Below are 6001 nucleotides of genomic sequence, written 5' to 3'. Positions count from 1 at the left end.
TCCCGGACGATGGATTACAGCCGGGCGACAACCTGTGATTGGAAAATGGAATATCTTCATTTTTTTAGGGTTGTATTTTGATCTTTATCTAGATGATTATGGCCCTGTTTGGTGGTAGCGTTTGAGGTAGCGGTTAGCGTTTTGACCAGTCAAAACACTACTAGAAAAAATTTGAGAGTGTTTGGCAAGGTAGCAATTTTAGTAGCGGTTAGCGATAGAGGTAACGTTTATGTAGCTTTTCTCAAACGTTAAAAATAGTAGCGTTTAGAAGTAGCGGGTAGCGTTTGACAAATTTTTATTAATTTTAAAACAATGTTTATATAAATTTTGATATATTTTGGTATTGCAACCGCTACTTTTGCCAAACACTCATACTATCAACCGTTACTTTGACAGCTAACCTCTACCCACTACTAATTGACCGCTACTCGCTACCTTAAAAACTATCCGCTACTCGACCGCTAAAAGCTACCCGCTACCGCTACTTTTACCAAACAGGACCTATGTTTAGGTAAAGTTTTAATCTCTTATTCACTTGGAGCTAAAAGTTTCGGATAAACCTGATTAATGGGCAGGTTGGGCTAAATTCATGTCGGACAAAGTCATAAAAATTTTGTCTGTGTCTTGGGTCGGGTCGGGTCAAACCTAGATTTGGGCCAAAAATCCATGCCCAAACCCGTCCAAAATGGCTGGGTCGTGCGGGCTTATTGACCGAGCCACAAGATGAACTAAAATAGCATAAAAACGTATTCCCAAGCCCGCCCAAAAAAATTAAAATTGAAAAAACTGCCCAAAGCCGGCCCAAATTTGGTCGGGTCGGTCATGATCAGCACTAGTTCCGGGTTGTGTTCATGTCTTGTCAAGTCATTTTATGCTAGCTTAATTTCAGTTCAGTTCAGTTCCTAATTTCCTTCTGTAAATAATTCATTTCAACTCAATTCAGTTCAGTTCAGCTCCAATTAGATCAGATCAACTCAATTCAGTAAATCAAAACAAGCCCTTAGTCATAACTTTAGTTATAACTCTAAAGTTACGTATTTCTCATACACGACTTAAGTTGCAAATCCTTTAAATTACAAATAATTTATTACACTACTGACATAACAATGATACAAATTAGTTGAAATATAATACAACCTTCTAATTCTTTTATCTATATTTTGTTTTTTGGGAACGGTTCTTTTATCCAGATTTTTGTAGTCTAAACTTTCTCTATTGCTTAAAGGAAAATTTGTTAATTACTACCTCATAAAGAGGGCCTTTGTGAATTACTACCCTAAAAAAAGTTGATAATTACTACCCTTAAAACTAATTTATTCTGGTAACTACTACTACCTTTTTTCCTAATCAACCTACTTAATTTCTTAATAACACCAATATTCATTTAAATTGTAATTAATAGCTTTTAAACTTTTAATTAATTTGTTAAACCCTCGCACCACCTACCCACCACCTTCGGCAGCCCCCTTTACCACCTCCGACAGCTCCCCCACCACAAAATCCGCAATTTCTGCAGGGAAGGGGAAGGAGAGGGGTGTTACAAAGGGTTTATCTCATTAATTAAGGTTTAAAAGCTACTAATTACTGTTTAGATGAATAATGATGTCCTTAACAGGTTAAGTAGGCTGATTAGGGAAGAAAGGTAGTAATTGCTAGAATTAATTAGTTTAGGGGTAGTAATTATCAACTTTTTTTTGGGTGGTTATCACAAAAACCCTCTCTTTGAAGTAGTAATTTACCAATTTTCCTTGTTTAAAATATTCAAAATGAGAGGTTCAATTATTATGAGTGTGAAGTGTGTGTTTCAAAATTTTGCATTGTTTCCTTTAATTTGAAGCAGCTTTAATAATATAACTTTCAAACCCAATTTACAGAGTTAACATCACAATTAGGCCCTCAATTCTTACATGTTTCACTCTTTGAGTACTTAATTTTTTATTTTTTTTTTCACTCTTTAAGTACTCTAACCCAAAATCCGCCCAACTAACTCACTGTTAACTCAGGTAATTAAATACTAATAAAATTTAATAAAAATAAGTATGGTAATAAATGCTACATGTAGTATTAATTATTTTAGTTGTATATTAAACTTAGATAAGCCAGATGAACCACCTATTGCTGGCATCGTTCGGGTGAACTCAGACGCTGCTATTTTTTTTATGGTAGTGGTGTGGTCGGGGCTGGGAACGGTGGCTAGGGACGACTGTGGGAGGGTCTTGGCTATTATGACTCGTTGGGTGGAGGGTGATTTTTCTGTTGTGTTGGCTTAAGCTATGGCTGCTAGGATGGGGATGGTGCTTGCGTCTAATTTTGGGTATCGCAGCGTGGAACTTGAGTGCGATTCGCTTTCGGTGGTGACTGTTGCCAACAAGAATCTGGGTGGCAAGGCTCCCATTGATATTGTGATTGATGATATTCGTGCTGTTGGCAAAGACCTTGTTTTCATGTTACACCTTGTTTCTAGAATTCTTCCTAGTAATGGTATTTAACAAGTGTTTGTTGATGATGTTCCGAAAGACATTACTACCTTGGCGGAACTCGATCTTGCTTAATTAATTCTAATCTTGCTCGCTGAGCCTTTCCTTTCAAACAAAAAAAAAAGAAAAAAAGAAAAAAAAAAGTAAAATTAGGTTTCATAAATATTTCAAATTATTTCCAACATTATTTGTAACTCTGTAATTAAAATGGATCATCAAATTCATACTCTTCTAAAAAAATTATTAAATGGTTATTTGATTAATGAAATATTTTAACCGGTATCATCAGGGTTATTATTTGTACTCCATAATATCGATCCAGTAGCAAATAGTTTTGGAGAGAGTGAGATAATGCAAAGAGATCTTCATTAACTTTAGTAAAATTAATCTACCAGCAAAATACTCTGTGCACATTCATGGCATCCATAAAACTTTCCTATATATTTTCCTAAGCCAGAAGCCGAAAAAAACTTTACATTATGTTCAAGGATGAAAACCAGATGAGAGATAGGGAAAGGGGTGGGGAAAAGAATCGAGAGAGGTATCATCGATCAAAAAAAGTGCTTTGGTGGGCGTTAATTTAACCCAAAGTACTCAATTATTAACCCAAGGTACTCAATTCTTTAAGGGTATTTAATTTTTTTGACCGAAAATTGGAGTTGTGTACCAAACGGTGAAAAAAAAAATGGAATACCCAAACGGTGAAAAATGTAACAATTAAGGGCCCATTTATATAGTTAACTCCATTATACATTCAACAAATAAAAAATACTTCTATAGTTGAATTAATTAAACTCCTCTCTCTTCTCCCTACTAAACTCTAGCCTCTATTGTCAATTTGAAGAGGCTTCCATCAGATTTCACCGGTGGAAAGCCCCAATTGTTACTTTCTTTTAAGCTTTTTGTTTCCTAGGTTACAATAATGTCTCCCTCGAAAGAAAGGATTTATCTCCTTCGAAAGACAAGATTTTTTTTACTCTTTCGAAAGACAATGTTTTAATTGCGTTTAATCTGGTCTTCGGTTATGCTGGGCTACGATTGATTATGACTTAGATTCGGGTTACGGAATCAGCACAAGAATTTACTTTCTCACAAAATTGCGAAGCGATGATTGAAAAGTTGTATGAGACAATGAATCGAGAATGTGCCGAATTGTTATATTTATGTATTTGGATTCTTAGCTCCTCCCCGATTAATTATTGTTTGATTTTGTTAAATTCGTTTTCATTATCGTTACTTGTCAATTGTAAATGTCGTACGACTTTAATTAATGAAATTTAGTGTCCGTTAGATTTTCTTTCAAAAAAAAAATATATGTAACTTCATAGTATTTGTACAAGCTAAGGATTTTTTGTCAAAAAGTATCTCGTAAAATATAGAATTTGTGAAAAACTACCTAATTAAAAATGTTGTAAAAAAACTACATAATAAAAGGTTAAATGTTGTAAAAGACTATCTTTGACCGTTGTTAATGTTAACGTAGTTTATGTATGTGCAATATACAAGCAAGTCATCCAATCTTCATTTGAAACTTCTAAGAGGTGAGAGCCTATTCTGAACACTCAGGGTTATTTGCTCATTAATTTTTGCTCGTTTAATGTAATACTTTATTAAAAGGTCTTACAAAAATTTCAAGGTAATACTAAATTGAAACCGATTTCTTAATTTCAACTTAATTGGTAGTTTGTTCTTAAATTTATTTGGTACTCAATAAAAATTTTCATTACTAAAACAATGGTTCTAACATGATTTATGTATTATCACCATAAAGCGTGATTTTGGCGTACTCTATAATATCTTGGCTCCAAATGGTGACAATTTTAAAAGCCAAAGTTAAATTTACTCTCGTCTTTTCATCATGTGTAATTATCAAGTTTGTTAATTGGATTTGCAATAAGTTATATGGACTAAAATCATTGATTGCAGCAAGTGGATCCAACAAAAGGAATTGAAAGAATTCTACGATGACATCCAAAGGAAAGAGATCTGTGAAAACCAACAATATGATGAGCCTTTTAAAACGCCTATTTTGGAGTCAAAAGGTTTTTTGACAGCGAGGAGCATATATCAAATTCACCACTTGAACCTATTTTGTGTGATTTACCCTCACAAAAGTTTCTACCACCACTTATTTTGTGTGTGTGATGAAACCTTATTATGTATTTTTTTTATTATTAAGCATAATTTTATCTATTTTGCAATTTTTATTTTATAATATCGACACAAAAAACATTACTAAAATTCTAATGTTAATAGAAAAAGAAATTGAATAAACGCAAATGCACAAGCATACTTCGTATTGTGATTAAGAATATTGATTGCAACTAGATATTTTTCAAATTAATTTGCCAAACTAATAATTTAAGTGGATTCAAAATAATAAATATGAAACAAAATACATTAATATTATTAATAAATTAACAAATTACGTGATATATATATATATATATATATATATATATATATATATATATATATATATATATATATATATATATATATATATATATATATATCGGCTATTTCACCAAATGTCACTGAGTAATTTAAAAATTCACCAAATGCCATCGGGTTTTTCGAAATTCACCAAATGCCACTGACAAACATTATATTGTCATGGCGTGCCATTAATGAGGTATGACCGTTAACTTTCCGTTACTACAATTCTTAATTCACCAAATGCCATTGACTACTTTTGAATTTTCATAAAATGCCATTATCTATATAAATTATCATACAATATACCTATGACCTAATGAGTTATAACGATTAGTTCATTTCACCTTTTTTGAATTTATTTGGGGTAAACTAGCCATTACACCCAAATTGTTGTATGAGAAGGTGTTGGGTGCGGCTTTCCGCACCGATACTTCGGCAACCGTCATTCCAACAACAAACTCAACTACCACAAGTTATGCATGATATAATTGTTCGGCATTCGGCAACAACCACTGCCATCGACACCATCACAACCACCGCTGCCTCTCTCTCTCTCTCAATCTCCTCGACCTCCACCTCCACCTCCAAAAACACCAAATCCTCGTTTTCGAGCACGTAACTTTGATGCAAGGGCCTTAAATTCTTGTTGTTCTTTAACACTAATCTCTTCCATGTCTTCGTATTCTGAGACCTCTTGACTAGCTAACTAAGGGAAGCAATTATCATATAACCAAGTTTAGCTCAACAAGGAATGATGAATCTTGCCTCTTTGAACACGATTTCTCATTGTCTTCTTCGTTCGGTTTGCTGATTTTACTCCTCTTGATTATAATATAATTTCTCAGTTTTTTCTTCCATTTTTTCCCCTATTTTTATCATGTTTCCTTAATATGTTTATTTTGCCATTTTCCATTAATCAATCATGCATATCACTTATACACTACTATATAATGGCTAATTTTTTTCATATATGTCAAATCTATGTTTGCAATTAGTCATGTAAGTTTATATTCTCATTTTCTCATTTCTCTTTAGTTGTTGATTATTTCTTGTATATTTAATTTTTGGTTTCTTCATGTATTTGG

This window comes from Chenopodium album, chromosome 9, assembly GCF_948465745.1.
Source record: "Chenopodium album chromosome 9, dcCheAlbu1.1, whole genome shotgun sequence".
Lineage (NCBI taxonomy): Eukaryota > Viridiplantae > Streptophyta > Magnoliopsida > Caryophyllales > Amaranthaceae > Chenopodium > Chenopodium album.
This window is presented reverse-complemented; position numbering follows the sequence as displayed.